The following is an 18000-nucleotide window of genomic DNA, read 5'->3' on the forward strand; positions in this document are numbered from 1 at the left end:
CGCGCCAATTGCTTTAAAAGAGCTCACTAACTGTATAATGTCTATGGCTAAAAAGAAAGGTCCGGGTATAGACGGATTAACACCCGAGTTTTATATTTATTTTTGGGATATTTTAGGAAGTATTTATTTAGATGTTTTAAATTGTGTTTTTAATAATAATATTTTATCTCGATCTATGAGAAAAGGAGTTTGAACTTTAATTTATAAAGACAAGGGAGATAAGAACAATCTTAAAAATGTTAGACCTATATCTTTATTAAATGTTGATCTTAAAATATTATGTAGATTCCTTGCTTTTAGACTTAGAACAGTTTTAGATTTTATTATTTCACCTGAGAAATCATGTGCAGTACCTGGCCGAAGTATTTTAGACAATGTTGCAAATATTCGTGACGTAATAGATTACGCAAAGAAAGAGCAAGTAGACGGTTATCTGCTAAAACTAGACGCAGAAAAGGCATTCGATAGGCTTTCGTTCGAATACTTGCAACATGTTCTAAAATACTTCAGCTTCGGTGAAAATTTCAGGGAGTGGCTTAAAATTTTATATACGGATATAAGAAGTACTGTAGAGGTAAATGGGCATTTATCCACTTTTTTTACAATAGGTAGGTCTGTCCGTCAGGGGTGCCCCCTATCAGCCATGTGTTATATTATGTGTTCGAAGCCTCTAAACTTACTTATAAAACCGGGCCCTAATAGAGGTATACCCATTAAAAACACAGAAGTTACATCACTAATATATCGGCATGCTGATGACACAACCCTGACGGTCAGTGACCTCAACTCCGTAAATTTTAAATGTATAGATGTTTACTGTGACGGGTCTAGAGCAAAGATGAATATTGAAAAATCTGAATTAATGACACTCGGGACTGCTCTAAATAAACCAATTAATCTGAACCTGCCTGTAAATATTGTATATGATATTATTTTAATCTTAGGTATCTATATGGGGAATAATTTAAATCCATGTAATTATAACAACTGGGAGTTAAAGCTAAATCAAGTACCAGTATTAATTTAACCTTATTGGAAAAAGTTAAAGTTATTAATTCACTTCTTTTATCTAAATTTTATTATACAATGTCTGTTCTACCCATGCCTGAATATGTATATAACTCTTTATTAAGGTCAATAACTCAGTTCTTATGGTGCAGGAAACCCCCACAGATTAAATACCATGTGATGACACTTCCCAAGTCAGAGGGGGGATTAGGATTAGTTGACATAAAGTTTAAGGGATATGCTCTTGCCACTAAGTGGTTAAAACATTATTTTAATCCTGAAAATTATGCATGGAAATCCACTATGTCTTATGGACTATATTTTTAAGATACACATTGATTCAAAACTTTTAAATGTATGTACACTACCCCCATTTTATAAACACCTCCTTTTAGCATGGGATAAGTTAAGTTTAATTCCCTCCAAGATTAACAGTAAATCCACTATTGATCTTGACCTAAATAGTTTTAAAGGGGAATGGCAAGACAAAATTAATGAAAATCTTGGTACTACCGATTTAGATGGTTTGCTAACAACTTGTGCACTAATAGTTTCTTCAAAAAATACTCAGGGAAATCCCCAAGTTTTAACTTTGACTCGGGACGATTCGGGAATAGATTTATTAGGCAAATTAGATGAAGAAATTAAAGTAGGTCAAAGTCAAGATACTGATCTTGCGATTTTGTTAAATTGGATGATTAATAAAATAGAACCAGGGGAAGATGAATTATTTCTAGCTAGTCCTGCCTCTAAGAGTTATTGGATCAATTAGAACTTATATTATTTAGATGAAGATAAAATTTTGTATAGGAAAGATCAGAATGGTCATTCTCAACTAGTAGTGCCCAAGTCCTTAGTCTCCGAACTAATACGTTTAAATCATGATGTCCCTACGGCTGGCCATCAGGGAATGGATCGGACTAGACATAGAACAAGACCAAAATACTATTGGTATGGGATGAGCCAAGAAACTTAGTTATATGTAGCAATGCAATTAGATGATTTTCTCGCGGAGTGTTTTTTATTTCAGATTTTGAAGAGTGCCTTTAGTAAAAACAAAAGGTAAACCTTGGGATGAGAAAAGGTTTTACTAATCGGTTTCCATGTTCTTTTGGACAGGAACAGGGAGTGACCGAACCATCATGGGATGATGAAATGTTGTCGCCGGACATTGTGTTGAGTCCGCCCACCCCACAGGTGTTAGGAGAAACAACTTCTGGGAGTTCAGATTCACAATAGTCTGATTTGTCGTCTCCTATTAGATTAGATGAATGGTCCAATATTATTAGACCTAAACAAGTCCCTCCTCCTGTCCCTGTAAGACGTCGACGCTTTTGTTTGATGTCTTGTACTGATTCATCGTACCATGGAGTATTCAGTGAACGGCTAATGGTCTTTGTGCCAATCGGGGCATGTTTTGCTACAAGATCAGAAATGGTTGTGTTGAATAAATCAACCATATCATCAACATCATCAGCTGTTAAGTTATTGAAAAGTGAACTCTTGTTAAGATCTTCATTAAACTTGTCCAAATTTATGGATTTATAATTTCTATATTGTATTGCTTTTGCTAGCTTCACAGTTTCTGTAAAGTTAACATCAAAAGATACCAGAGAATGGCCAGAGATCAAGTTGTTGACAACATCAATGTTTTGTACAAGATTAGTATTTCGACATAGAACTCAATCGAGGGTGTGACCCGAGCGGTGTGTCGGCAAAGTAATTAATTGTTTAAGGTCATAAATGTTCAGACGATCACAGACACGTTTAGTAGGAACATTGTTCGGAGAGTCAAAATGTACGTTAAAGTCCCCGACAATAAGGGTGTTTTCATCCTGGTAAGGATCTTCACATAGCACAGAGAAGTCATCAATAAAGTCTATACAGGTCACAATTCTATGGAATACAATTACTGCTTTTTACTGAGCGACGTTTCGACTAGGCTTCTCTAGTCATTATCAAGCTATGATAAAAAAAAATGAAAATATTACAGGACAATATATACATGTACACAACAATGCTTAGTTAATGCTGACAAACCAGGGATCTCCCTTAATTATGTGTACCTAAAGGTAATCTGATTTAATTTAACGCTAATAAGTAATAATACCAATTAACCTAAAAATTGACTAATTGATTAATGGATAAGTTGTTGTGGAGTATACACAATGATTAGTGGGTTTTAATAATACAAACGTTGAAAGAAAATGAAAATGGATGAAATGTTATCAACGACCCCTTTCACTGAAATAAACACAAATGGTAAAAGAATAGATTGTTGTGGAGTATTTACAACGATTTGATGAGGTTTTGATAATGACAACATCCCAAGAAGATGAAATTTGATTGGTGTTATGACAAAAAATAATTGATATGTGCATGTTGATGCGAGTGATTCTACTGATATACGAACACCCTTAGAACAATAACTGCACAATTGATCAATAGTCCCCTGAAGGCTGACAATTTAAAATATTGAGTGGTTCTTCACTGGATGTTATAGTGATGAAGAAAGGCAGGATTAGAACTATTGAGTGCATTAAATTACAATAACAGCAGGCCTGAAAAGCAAAAAGGCCTGAAAAGCAAAAATAGTTGGGAATTATTAATTATCATTTTTGCAAATTATGATGGTTATTGCAAACTTAAAATTATTACAGGAATAATGATAGGTATTAAATATGATTTAAAAAAGAATTATGCTTAGCCTTTGATTATGTGATAAGAATATCATACGCCCTGGGGAGGAACAATCCTTGATCTCTGTTCATCGTTGGTTTGAGTCGTCGTATTTGAATGGCTTCATGCAATCGGCGCGCTCTCTTGTTGCTTATATTCTTGCATAGTGGTTTTACGTTGGACCATTGGACTCTGTGGCGAGGGTTGGAGTTCAAATGTTCAGCTACAGCTGAGTTGTTGGTTGCTGCATTCGACTTGTGGTCATCTATCCATTTATTTAATGGTCGCTTTGTCTCCCCGATGTATGCAATCCCACAATTGCATACTATTTGATAAACACATCCCTTTGGTTGTGTAGGATTTTGTTTACCATTGGCTCTTAATATATCTTTAGTGCTGTTGCTTTTTGTGAAAGTTACATCTATTTCTGGTTGTTGCATTAGTAGCCGTTTGATTTGGAAGGAGACTTTGCCGTTGAAAGGAAGGAAGATTCTGACTGGGGCAGTCGGGGTTTTGGATTTAGCTGCACTCGCCGACAGGGTCTTGTTGATGGTGTTTGTCACAGACTTCCCGGGATAGCCGTTGAAATTTGTGAAGAAATGTTTGAGATGATCAATTTCCTTGGAGAGGCTCTCAGGATCACATATTTTTTTCGCACGGTTCACCAGAGTTGAAATTGTGGCCGATTTGACGCTATTCGGGTGATTAGATTTGAAGTGAATGTATTGGTCGGTGTGGGTTGGTTTCCTATAGACACTGGTACGGATCGAGTTGTTGGTTTTAGATACAAAAACATCAAGGAAGGGTAGTTGGTTATCATTTTCGGTTTCCATTGTGAATTTTATACGTGGGTGTTGCCTGTTGAGGTGTTGTAACATTGTTTCTGGATCATCTTGTTGATTGATAATAACAAAGGTATCATCCACTTGCCTAAAGAAGCATGTTGGGGTTACGGTGGATGTTTGAAGCGCCTTCTCTTCTAAATCAGTTAAAAATATTTCTGAAATTAAGTGGGAGAGGGGGCTTCCCATGGGTAATCCATTGGTCTGTTCGTAAAAATCGTCACCCCAGGAGAAATATGTTGAATTGATGCATTGTTTCAACAAGAGTATGATGTTGTCTGTTGATAGGGAAGTCTCTAGTGGGTTGTCTAAACTATCTGTGCGCTTGCGTAGAATCTTCAGGGCCTCTTCCCTCGGTACATTTGTAAACAAATCTAAAACATCATATGAGACCATCCTCCCGGTGTTTTGAATATTCTGCAGTTTCTCACAGAATTCACCTGAATCTTTGATGAAGGACGATGCAGTTGTGCCAAGTGAGGAAAGTAGTTTTGATAAATATTGGGCTGTGTTGTAGAAGATTGAATCTCGAGAACACACCAGCAGACGGGCTTTCATGGGTTTTTTATGGATTTTTGTAGTAGCCCTGGCATAAGGTGGTCGAGGGTGGTTTGGTCTGAGCTTGTAATAGAGAGCTTCAGAGATCTGTTCGTCTTCTTTTAGTTTTTTAAGCAAGTTTTCATGGCTGTCTTTGTGCGCGTTTGTTGGGTCTTTGCGGATTTTTCTATATGTTGCTGGATCTTGGGAGTAAACCGTTGACCGTTGTGAGGAACTCGTGAGTATTCATGATGACTTGCTTTTCCCTTGTCGGCGGAAACAATTGTGATAGATCTGTCGTCTTTTAGGTCATTGAGGGCTTTCCTTTCTTTGCGGGAAACATTGGTCGTCTGCTGCTTGGTGGATGCCTTTGCTAGTATTTCAGTTATTTAGTGCCTTAGGTGATCGACTTTACCACCTGGAGCGAGTTGACGTAATCCTTTCTCAATGTTGACAATATAGGTGTCATGGTTCAGGGACTTTGTGGTCGGTGCAAACTTTAATCCCCTTGATAGAATGGTAATTTCGTTATCGGTTAAGTCTCGATCACTAAGGTTGACTACTGTTTTCGTTAAGTATTCTTCTCTTGATTGTCTGGTACTATTTGAAACTGGACGCTGTGGTAATGGGGATCTGAGGTTGTTGAATTTATTCACCTGCCGCTTTCTGACAGTTCCATCCAACATGGCATTCGAACTGATTTGTTTTTCTCTCACTGTGTCTTAATCTTTAGGAGACAGTATGGATTGGAGCTGAATACGCTGTTGTTCAGAAAGTGAATAAGCGGTGCTTCTCATTTCTATTGTGCTGGATCCTCTCGCGCACCAAGCATTTGCTTGCTTTGGCGAGTATTTTCGATGCAGCAGGTGAGGTGATTGGATAATTAGGTCCTTGGGTACTATATCGGCATCCCTGCATCGCATCAAGAACCTAAGATTATTACATACATGTACATATTTTCCTTCTGTTCTTCGTATCTGATCAATGAGTTTGACTGCCACATCTCCATACTGATGTCTGATAAACTGTTTCAATGGCAGTTTAGTATTTGAACTAGAGTATACAGGTCACAATTCTATGGAATACAATTACTGCTTTTTACTGAGCGACGTTTCGACTAGGCTTCTCTTGTCATTATCAAGCTATGATAAAAAATGAAAATATGACAGGACAATATATACATGTACACAGCAATGCTTAGTTAATGCTGACAAACCAGGGATCTCCCTTAATTACGTGTACTTAAAGGTAATCTGATTTAATTTAACGCTAATAAGTAATAATACCAATTAACCTAAGAATTGACTAATTGATTAATGGATATGTTGTTGTGGAGTATACACAATGATTAGTGGGTTTTAATAATACAAACGTTGAAAGAAAATGAAAATGGATGAAATATTATCAACGACCCCTTTCACTGAAATAAACACAAATGGTAAAAGAATAGATTGTTGTGGAGTATTTACAACGATTTGATGAGGTTTTGATAATGACAACATCCCAAGAAGATGAGATTTGATTGGTGTTATGACAAAAAATAATTGATATGTGCATGTTGATGCGAGTGATTCTACTGATATACGAAAAAACTTTAGAACAAGGACTGCACAATTGATCAATAGTCCCCTGAAGGCTGACAATTTAAAATATTGAGTGTTACTTCACTGGATTATATAGTGATGAAGAAAGGCAGGATTAGAACTATTGAGTGCATTAAATTACAATAACAGCAGGCCTGAAAAGCTCAGTAAAAAGCAGTAATTGTATTCCATAGAATTGTGACTTGTATACTCTAGTTCAATTACTTAATGCCATTGAAACAGTTTATCAATAAAGTCTGCATCAGTGCAATGATTTCTACCTGAAATGGGTGGTCTGTAAATGCAAACGAGTTTTAACGTCTGTGATGTTGATTTTATAGTTACTGTCAAGGGTTCAAATGAAGAAAACGTTTTTGTTGATTTTAGAGTTTTAAGTTGCAGCTTGTCATTGAAAACAACAGTTATGCCCCCACAGTCAGTCAGTCGAGGAGAGTGAAAACAAGCGTAACCAGGCGGTGTAATTTCGACACATTTAGCCTCATCACCTACTTGAGAGAACCATGTTTCAGTTATCAATATTAGATCAAATTTGTATTCAAGAATACAATCAAATATGCAAGCTGTTTTATTTCTAATAGACTGAGCATTTAGAAGACCCAATTTAAGACATTTCGAGACATATTTACATTGGGGTTGTTTTTTTATTCCAGAGCGCTTTCCTCGAAGTCTTTTCAGGATTCCAATATCAAATGTCATCAAATGTAGGTATTTTTCGAACAGTAGGTGAGTGATTAAAATACATGAGTTGCTTTACTGAGTATGTGATCATACTGAACTAAACACCACCAAAATAGTGTGGGAGAATATATTGTGAAGTGAGTAGATTTATCAAGACAGCTTTGCAACTAGTTAATTAAGTGAACTAATGTCATGCAGATTCTCTTGAGATTATATCAAAATCACAAATTGTTACAAGTTTCTTCACATTCCAGGCAAATTACAAAACTTTTAGGGGATATTATTTCACCATAATACTCTTAGTATCCTTATGTCACACGATATCCGAAAAGTAAGAATGATAATCCAGCAGTTTAGTCACAAATTAACAAATTTTGAGAGCACTTAAAATGCATCTTGTTTAAACTTCGATATTGAAATATTCGTATTTGGATAGAAAACTTCTACAATATCTTTTATATTCTTTAAATACAGTAATAAATGAACAAGATATAAATAGGTGTCTAAGGTCTTCTACTTCCTGTAAACATACTGAGCATAAATCATTTTCTGTAATATTGAATCTATATAGTGTTTCTTTTGTATATACTATGTTGTGTAAAATTTTAAAATCTAGTTCTATTGTTTGAGAGTCTTTCCATCTAGATGTGTCAAGTACAATACCTTATATACAGACTTTTTTTTTTTTAGACATTCGGAATTGCATACCTTTTTTTCGATTCTAAAACAAAGTTGTGGATCAGACTGCTCATGCTTACACCTAGGATTTATGACGTCTTTCCACTTTTGTGGAATAGTTGCTAATAGTAGTTCGTAATTTTGTTCTATGAGATTTTCATTTATCTCGGGGTCGTGATCGTGTATTTCGTCTATAATGACGTCATTCGGTAAGAAAGTGGGAACGTATATATAAGATATATCTGCTACCCGTTTAATACCTGCTTTTATAAATGATTCAAAATATAACGGTTTATCGTTATTTACTATGTAACTATTATCGAATAAGGGTTGATTTATTATGTCGTTATAGTTATCAGGTTCTATAAACTGGTTACCTGATAAGGTATACCATGCTTCTAAGATTTTTTGATAAAATGGAGGTAATAACTTAACAAATTTATGATCAAGTAGTACATGGAAGACATTATGGCTCAGATTCGTGCCTTTGTACTGTTTTAGAAAAAGTGTCTTTCATTCCTTCCATATACATGATATATCTGTATCAAAATATTTTCTAACCATATTACGTCGTAAGGCAGCACTCTTTAAAGAGATGTCTGGGAGATTTAATCCGCCATCTTGAAAAGTGCATATCACTGTTGCGTGTTTAATCTTGGGTGGCTTATTGTTCCAAAGGAATTTATTGATAGTACTTGAAAACTCCTGTATAAACCAGTTAGGAGCTAGACAGATTGATAGTGTGTATAGTATCTTAGACACTATAAGCGATTTGATGACTTGGGCTTTTCCTTGTAGAGTAAGTTGTCTTTTAGTCCATAGACCTAGTAACTGTTTAATTTTAGTCAATTTGTTTTTAAAGTTCTTTTGTTCACATAGAACTTTATCGGGACCTAAAAATATGCCTAAAATTCCGATGGCATCGTATTTGATGGAAGCATCACATTTCAGATTGACTTGTCTTCTGGAATTTGAGATTACTAGCACTGATTTGCTTTTATTGATTTTAGCTTCAGTGCCACATGAGTATGTTTCAACACATGAAAAGATTTCTGTCACTGAACTTATGTTCGGGATGGTAATAGAAGTATCGTCTGCGTGTTGATAGACATTGATGTATTTCCATTAATATCAATACCTCGTATCCGCGAATTTGACTTAAAAAGGAGGGTAAAGGGTTCAGCGCATAGAATATAGCGGAGGCCTGATATCGGACACCATTGACGGACGGACCGACCCACTTGAATCATTTTGTACAGATGTCCATTTGATTTCGTACAGCTTCTAATGTTGTTCTATAACAATTTTATGTTATTAATAAACCTAGTAACAAAACCAAATTTTTCTAATATATTATATAGATAATCATGTGACACCATATCGAAGGCCTTCATTTGATCTTATTTAACAATAAAGGCTGTGTCATCTCTATCTAATATAATATCGATCACGTCTTTTATGGAACATATGTTATTCAGAATATCCCTTCCGGGTATACTGCATGATTGATCTTTTGATATTAGATTACCAACTACTGATTTTAGTCTGGTTGCTAGGACTAACTCCACTCCGCATGGATCTGGTGAGTTCTTCCTAGATGTTTAGATTATTTACTAATTTGACTAATTTTCCAGAAACATAAATAGAACTCGACGGTTAGACAATCAAGGCCTGGCGACCTATTACGTTTCATTGCCTTTAATGCATTCGTGAATTCATTTAGCTTAAAATCAGCCTCATACCACCGACTCTGCACACACGAACAGGTTATTCGGCACAGAAACGCTTTCTCCGGTTCAATGTAAACGATCAGCTTTTTAGACCCGGTTGACGAATTATATGTATGCCTCGATAGCGCAGTAGGTAGCGCGTCAGTCTCATAATCCATACATTAGCAAGAGAGCTATCTGAAGGTCGTGAGTTCGATCCTCACTCGGGGCAAGATTTTTAAAGTGTTAAAGATCGTTACAGCCGCAGGCAATGATGAAAACGTAACGCTTAATAATGGCTGTGTTCGATCCCCTCCCCTCCCTTCCTTTATTCTAGAACCACGGGGTCCGTCAATTGTACTTCATTGTCCACGGGCAGTGTCTGCTTCCATAGCTCAGTGGCTAGAGCACTGGGGAACGCAAGATGGCTGACGAGGTATGGATGGTTGGAGTGAGCTCCGTTGCAAATCCAACAACATCGCCTTCATCTGATTGAACCAGTGTTCGATTTTCTACCAGGTAGTAGATAAGATACTTTAGAATAACTACATGTGTATATTTGTCTTCACAGAATTATATTGTACTGATAAATTAGTGTATAAACAGGCCACTCGTCCAGGCTCTACATACAGAGGTTGGACAAGATGGCGGACACTGTAAAAAAACAACATTATGAAAGAGCGTCGCAACGAAAATACTGCACAGTGCGTATTCCGGTAGGCGACACTAAAAAGATTAAAGCATCGGAAATAATAGGAGCTATAGAAAATATATATAGAGAGAGAAATGGGGTTTAAAATCCACTCGACACAAACTAGGTCATTTCGGGACTAAAACAGGAGTGTCATGTCTCAGATAACTAACCACAACCTAAGTCATACTTGTCAGCTTTGGTTTTCTTTAAGGAAATATAATTTGTGACATTAATAGCCCCGTCCTGGCATGTTGCCCCGTGAAAATGACAGATATGAAGTGACAATTGCAAATGGATTTATCCAAGAAGGGTTAATGATAGGCAGAGAAAAGGTGAATTGTAGTCATGTTTCCAATAAAGTAAAAGTAGTGAGTATTATGCACCTACCGTATTATATTAATGACAATGAAATCGAACTAAAATTGATGAAATGGAATGTTAAAATAGACGGAGATATCAGAGAAAGACATGATAAAATAAGGGGCTACCCAGATGGGACCAGGATAATGAATGTAATCTTTCCACGATGATCAAGGGAAAGTTTGCTTCCTTTGTTTGGCAAATGACCACCTAAAAACATCATGCCCATACTTCAGATGCAAAAGATGCCAAATGGTTGGGCATTTCCAGCTGTAATAGTAAAACAACATTCTGCAAACTATGCAACAATTACTCAACTGAATGTATATGTACACCGACGGTCTCCACATATAAAACTATAGATAGTTTACATAATCGAACTGATGGAACACATTCCATTCCTATCTTCAACGAACACCACAATAAAAACACACCGAATGGAAACTTAGTAGAGAATATGGAAGATGGAAGAAATAAGTGAAGATAACACAGTAGATGATAATATCGAAGATGATGATGAAGTAAGAAACGATGATGTAAGAAACGAAGAAGATGACAAGAAAGTCAACGAAAGAAAGGACGGCGCTGGCGTAGATCAAACAAAGGAAAAAACCGCCAACCAAAAACGCATCAACTCAGTTAATCTGGAACAACTCCCAACAACAGAACGATAACACATATGAAGACAGCTACGACAGTCTAACGGGATCCGAATCGGGAACAGACAACAAACTAAACCAAGAATTAGAGGACCCGGTCTGTTTGTACACAACAATAAACATCTACAAAAAAACCCTGAGTACAGTGAACTCAAGAAAATCATTATCCATAAATTAAGCTGCCCACTATACCTAACAGAAATAGATGTCTGGTGGGATAATCTAAAATTCAGTTTAAAGAGGAAATCACAGGGTTTGGGAAAAATAAAGAAAAGAGAAGAATATAGAAGACAAATGAATTAGAACGATTGTTTAAAAGGGAATATGCTCAATTAGCTATAAATATATCACATGATCTATCAAAAGTAAAGATCCTAAAAAATGAACTAAGACAATTATTAACAGAAAAATGCGACGGAGCGATTATACGTTCCAAAATGATAACAATACATCATTTTTTTCCGACACTCGAAAAATCTCGTCAACAAAATAACACTGTAAAAGAATTTCTGTTAAATAACGGATCCGTGATAACTGACAGAAAAGAGCTTCTAGATGCGGAAGAATGCTTCTATGCTACTCTGTACCGAAAAACAGTCGATTTTATTAAAAGCCATTTCCAAAGCCATGTCGATGAAAACGATAAAAATATTTGTGATAAATCGATTACTTTAACGGAATTGACCAGTGCTCTAAAATCAATGAAATTAAATAAATCCACAGGACTAGATTATCTCAATGTAGAGCTTTACAATGCACTGTGGGACATACTGGGGCCAATTTATCTACAGGTAGTAAATACGATAATACGCAACAAAGAGCTATCGCGGACAATGAAAACCGGAGTAATGCCATTATTCTACAAAACAAGGGAGATAAAAGATCTTAGGAATTGGAGGCCCATAAACCTGCTAAATGTGGATTACAAACATAATATCCAGCGAACAATCGTGTAGTGTTCCAGGTAGAGATATCTCGTCCAACGTAGCCTCCATACGCGATGTAGTAGATTACGTAACAACCAGCTATCAATCGGGATTTATCCTTAAAATTAACCAAATGAAGGCCTTCGACGTCGTCTCTCACGAATATCTTTTTAACGTCCTTGAAACCATGGGTTTTGGTGTTGATTTCATATAAATGGTCAGAATCTTTTATACAAACATAAAAGGCTGCGTTAAATGTAACGCTTCAACATCTTTTTTTTTAGCATTTAATTGTAATAAACCTTTAAAAATACATGATACAAAATCAATTGATAAAATTAAATACTGCCAAAAGTTTTACTGAGATAGAATACGATTCATGGCTGCTTTTTGGATATCATGAGAAAACAAATCAGAATATATTCATTAATCTTTTACTATCATCTTATAGATTTATTGTATATGAATGTAGGAATCTAGCATTAAATGAAAAAAGGGTTCTCAATAATTTAAATGTCTATAACAACTATTTTACTCAGCACTTACGACTGATATATAACAACGATAGGCTTTCTCTTAGCAAAGCTGTTGATCAAAACAATCCAATGGTTAAAGTAGTAGATGACAATGTAATTATTGAATTTGCATAAAAAAAAATAAATAACGATATGTGATAAAAAAAAAAAAACATACCCAAAATGCCCTCCTTCGGGAAATTAACCTCCCTCGAAACCTTTCGAGTTTTCGCTCTTCGAACATAATAAAATAAAGTAATATTCTGCATTATAAAGTACATTGTATACAAATGAAAAAGCAATTAATTGTACCATTGTATTTAAAATAAAAAACCTTTCTTTATTTTTTCTTTTTGTTTTTTTTAATAAGATTTATTTACTTATTTATTTATTAGTTTCCCAAATGTTTTGTCAATTTTTTTCTTTTCTTTGTTTTGTACTTATTTATTTATTTACAAAAAAAAAAGCATGGTTGCGGAGGCAGTTTTTTCTTTTTCACCCCCATCCCCCTTTCCTTTCAGATGTTACGATTTCACAATAAGATGCATTATTCGATTAAACAACGCTCCCTCTCTCCGTCTACGACCTGATACGATGTTACAACTCTCAAATCTGCTTTTTGTAGTTCCCGGCGGCGGCATAACGTTTCTGAAACATAGGACCGCAATTTTCAAAATAGCAACCCTTTCGGTGGCGACGACGCACCACACGCAACAAGCCTCAAGGAAAGTTCCAACTCACGACCCCTGGTTTACGAGACCAGTGCTCTAACCACTGAGCTTTTGAGGCACTATAAAACTATTCCACTGCATTGTGTTACAAACACCGGGGAGCGGTATTGACTCCGAATGACAAAACTATGATGCGCCTCCTGGGAATCAAACCCGGATCGGAAGAATGGGAATCTTGCATGATACCACTACACCAGCGGCGCAATATCCAACTTAGCCCTGGAGTAAATCGTTGAGGCCATTCCCCGAGGCCTTGCAGACATCCACGGAAAAGGTTTTGTTAGAAGTGGGATTCGAACTCACGCCTACATTCGTAGACCAGAAACCTCGCTACTACGGCGAAGGTACATTATAATAATAATAATAATAATAAAAACTTTATTTAATGAGGCAACGTATTTAGTTTGCAAAAAAAAACTAATCTTCCATAGGTCCCTCCTAAACTACAAAGACATATATACATGTAATATCAGGATAAATTTAAAATCATTAGAAATGCAATAGCATTTTAAAGTGGGAAGTTTGATAAGTCACTCCCAAACTACAAAACATATACATTATACAAGTAGAATATAGGAAGAACACTATAATTACACACAAAATAAAATAGAATGCAGTTGCAAGTTAAAAATAATAAGTATGTCATCAGTTGAATATTATGGTTCCTACAGTGTGCAAAATAGATGAGTTTTCAGTTTAATCTTAAAATTTTCAACATTTTTACACATCTTTATATCAAAAGGCAGATTGTTCCATAAAAGACATGCAGAATAATGAAAAGTACGTTTCATGGATTCCGTTTTGCATTTTTGAAGAAAAAGAGATTTACTTCCACCTTGAGTTTGGCGCCTTAGACCGCTCGGCCATCCTGACATAAATTGATATTGGTAATTTGGAAATTACCTGCCGAGACGGCATGCGAATCCAAATAATTCCGAAAATAAATGTATTCAAATTTAATATATTAATATTATGCGATCCCCGTTCTTTCCGTTTATTGGCCAGGGTTGGTATTCCCTTAACTTACAGTGTTTAAAGGGTGTCGTTGCCACTTGGCTAACCCTAACCTAACCCTAGGTACCCCCCCCCCCCTTTCCCCAATAATGTAATGCCTTGCTTTGCGGAGAGTAAAAACACTTATCGACGAGGATGGGATTCGAACCCACGCAGGGTGACCCCAATGGATTAGCTGTCAATCGCTGGAGTCGGTTTAGATTTCACAGCGAGTAGACGTATAGTTTAGCTTTCCAGTGACTACTTAACCGTACGATTAATTGTGTTTCAACTTGTAACTTTGTATATCGTGTATATTTCTACTGAGGAATTATTGTAAATAATGTTTGCTCCTTTAGGGGCTTTAGCCCCCGGTGGGCTGTAACTTTACGGGTTTTGTTCAACCCTTGGATTTACGTGTGGTTTTGGATTGTAACTGTGTTTTGTATATTTGTGCTTTATTGGATTATACTTTTTTGTGTTATTGGATTATCTGTGTATTCTAGGAAGTATGACGAGGAAATACTCCAAGGAGTGCACCGTAAATGTAAATGTAACTTTACGGGTTTTGTTCAACCCTTGGATAAACGCGTGGTTTTGGATTGTAACTGTGTTTTGTATATTTGTGCTTTATTGGATTATACTTTTTTGTGTTATTGGATTATCTGTGTATTCTAGGAAGTATGACGAGGAAATACTCCAAGGAGTGCACCGTAAATGTAAATGTTGTCGATTTAAAAAATATATCTATTGAAAGTATTATTGAAGCTGTGGAATACAGTATCGGGGAGGGTCTATGCTTAGCAGTGTCCCGAGAAACCCAAATATTGTGGAAATAACCGTTAATAGTGTAGAGAATGCCCAGTTGTAGATGGCACGAATTATGATGTAGAATTGATGTACTCTCCCTATATAATTGTTTCGTTTTTAAATATTCCATCGCATATAGAAGATTGGGACATTGTTAGTATCCGCCCAATGTTAAATCCCTCCGATGACCCATGAATTTTGACAGTGCAGACGGGCCGAGGGGTTATAAAGTTCTTCACAATAACCAGACGAAAGTGGGTTTCAAATGTCTGTCCTGCGACCACGAAAAATCAAACTGCCCACAGATCACCTGCAGAAAATGTAAAAAAACGGACACATGGCTTATAAATACGACAATACTAGATGTGAAAAATGTAACCTTTTTGATTTTAATTGCAAATGCGAAGAAAACTTTTATGAGGCTAATGAAGAGATCAGTATAAACAATAGCGACAGTGATATCGAGATAGATGACAAATAAAACAAGGGTGAACTCACATCAGTGAGTAGCTCCAGTGTTGCAAGAGTTGTCGCACCTGGTAAGAAACAACGCACCGAAGCTGAACGTGTAGATAAAAATAACAGTTATTAACCTTTCGCGTAAACACTTTTATCCAGTTTTAATGCTACTGTATGAATCTCTTTAGACTAATCCATCCAGTACTCTTAACTACAACATGTAATATGCCTATTGTAAACCTGTTTGAAAAATTGTCTCTGTAAATTTCTAATTTTATATAACTTTTTTGCTTAAACCTTTACTTTTATATATCTAAGTCACCAAATATAGCAATATCTGATACTTTAAGGACCATATTTTAATTGTAAAGCCCTCTTTCCTGACAGACACTGCTCAGTCATTACACAGAATTATTTACATTGAAATGTCCCATTGTAAACCTGTAATGAAAATTTTCTGTACAAATTCCGAATTCAATTCAATTCATTTTTTTCACACTATGTCCATTTAAGTATAAAGTCACCAAATATTGTAAAATTTATAACATTAAAATGTATATTTAGAATTTAAAGGACTTATTATCATTGGAAGTGATCAAACGTAAAACCTGTATATTTTGGCTATAGTATAAGTGTATAAATCCGGCAATGTTTTTAATTGTACATATTATATTTTACTTTTATACTTTTGTACACTAAAACAATATAAATAACCAAAAATACTTGCTTTTATTATTGCCTGGTTGTATATATATATATAAGTAATTTTTTGACAACAATGAACACGCGGAATAAGTTACCAGAGACCTCCCATAGAAAAAATTATATCCGACGAGACGGATTTCAACCATCGACCTAAGGATTACAATACTACGACAGACTACAGTCCTCCACTCTACCGACTGAGCTATCGTCGGGCCATTTGATTTAATTAAAATATTTTGCAAGACGGTTTTTGAGATAGTTGTGAGTTTCGATCCAGGAAGCATGCCGTTCGTGATATATTTTCGGCCGAAAGAGCTCAGTTGGGAGAGCGATCGAGAATCCCAACCAAATCACCAAACAAATAATAATGTTGATGTCCATCAACTTTAATTATTTGTCTATGTGTAGATACTTTCTATATACTCATGTGGAAATTAAAACACTTTCTATGACTTCTCTGATGTGCCTCAAAGTATTCCTAACGTTTTCCTATGTTCTGATACAGGTTATGTTTTCTTGTATAACAATTGATTATGTATACGAAATAATTAACTATATTGCAACTTTCTTTATCATCGATGCTTCAAGCCAACAACAGATGTCGAAAAAAAACATGTTCTATAGATCTCTACAGCAGAACATTACAAATTTTTTATACGCTTTCAACACTGACGTTTCAGGGGTTATTCCCCTTTAATAAAATAGATTTAACGGTAGCTGCTTGTGGGCATGTATGTATTTACAAGCTACCTGTATACGTTTATGTGCTGGTGTTTCTTTCTCTTGTTTTTTTTTATTTTAGATATAGCGTGACGTTAAATAGATTGATCTATATAACCTTCATTGTATATCCTTGTTTGCTACCTATTTGTTGTAAATATAAGTATACATTTATTTATTTGTGATCACCTACAGGTTGTACCCATAAGCATACATGTATTCGTCTGTCTCTCTTTACTATAATTATAATGATCAAGATAGCGTCATGGAACGTAAACGGTCTGCGCGACCGTTCTAAACTGAATAATGTTTTTCACTTCATAAAAGACTTGAACCTAGATATCATATGCCTACAGGAAACTTTTTGGGACGATACCTTTGTTCATATACGAATACTATGGTAGAATTATAAAAGTCAACGTTCTTATTGAGGGAAAATCTATTTCGATAATCTCTATATATGTTCCAAATAAGGATAATGGTCGCATACATTTTTTAATGAGTTAAGTACCTACATAGATTTTGATAGTTACAGTATACTATGTGGTGATTTTAACGAGGTATTAAACCCCTATTTAGATCAATCTGATTAAAATACAGATCTATATTTCCTTTCGTTTTTTTTATACTTTCGATGGCCTACACTACATGAAGATCTGACAAGTTATAGCGATAGGTCACGTCAGGGGTCAA

The 18000-nt window shown here is 35.6% G+C and overlaps 2 non-coding genes across 2 annotated transcripts; one reads left to right on the forward strand and one right to left on the reverse strand.

Annotated features, from left to right (window-relative positions):
- Window positions 1-9871: 9871 nt before the first annotated feature.
- Trnam-cau (transfer RNA methionine (anticodon CAU)) lies at window positions 9872-9967 on the forward strand. The gene is made up of 2 exons: window positions 9872-9908; window positions 9932-9967. It is a non-coding gene; the product is annotated as a tRNA-Met (tRNA).
- Window positions 9968-16709: 6742 nt separating this feature from the next.
- Window positions 16710-16799, reverse strand: Trnay-gua (transfer RNA tyrosine (anticodon GUA)). The gene is given in 2 exon segments: window positions 16710-16745; window positions 16763-16799. It is a non-coding gene; the product is annotated as a tRNA-Tyr (tRNA).
- Window positions 16800-18000: the final 1201 nt, after the last annotated feature.

Source organism: Patella vulgata, chromosome 7 (assembly GCF_932274485.2).
Source record: "Patella vulgata chromosome 7, xgPatVulg1.2, whole genome shotgun sequence".
NCBI classification, from domain to species: Eukaryota; Metazoa; Mollusca; class Gastropoda; family Patellidae; genus Patella; species Patella vulgata.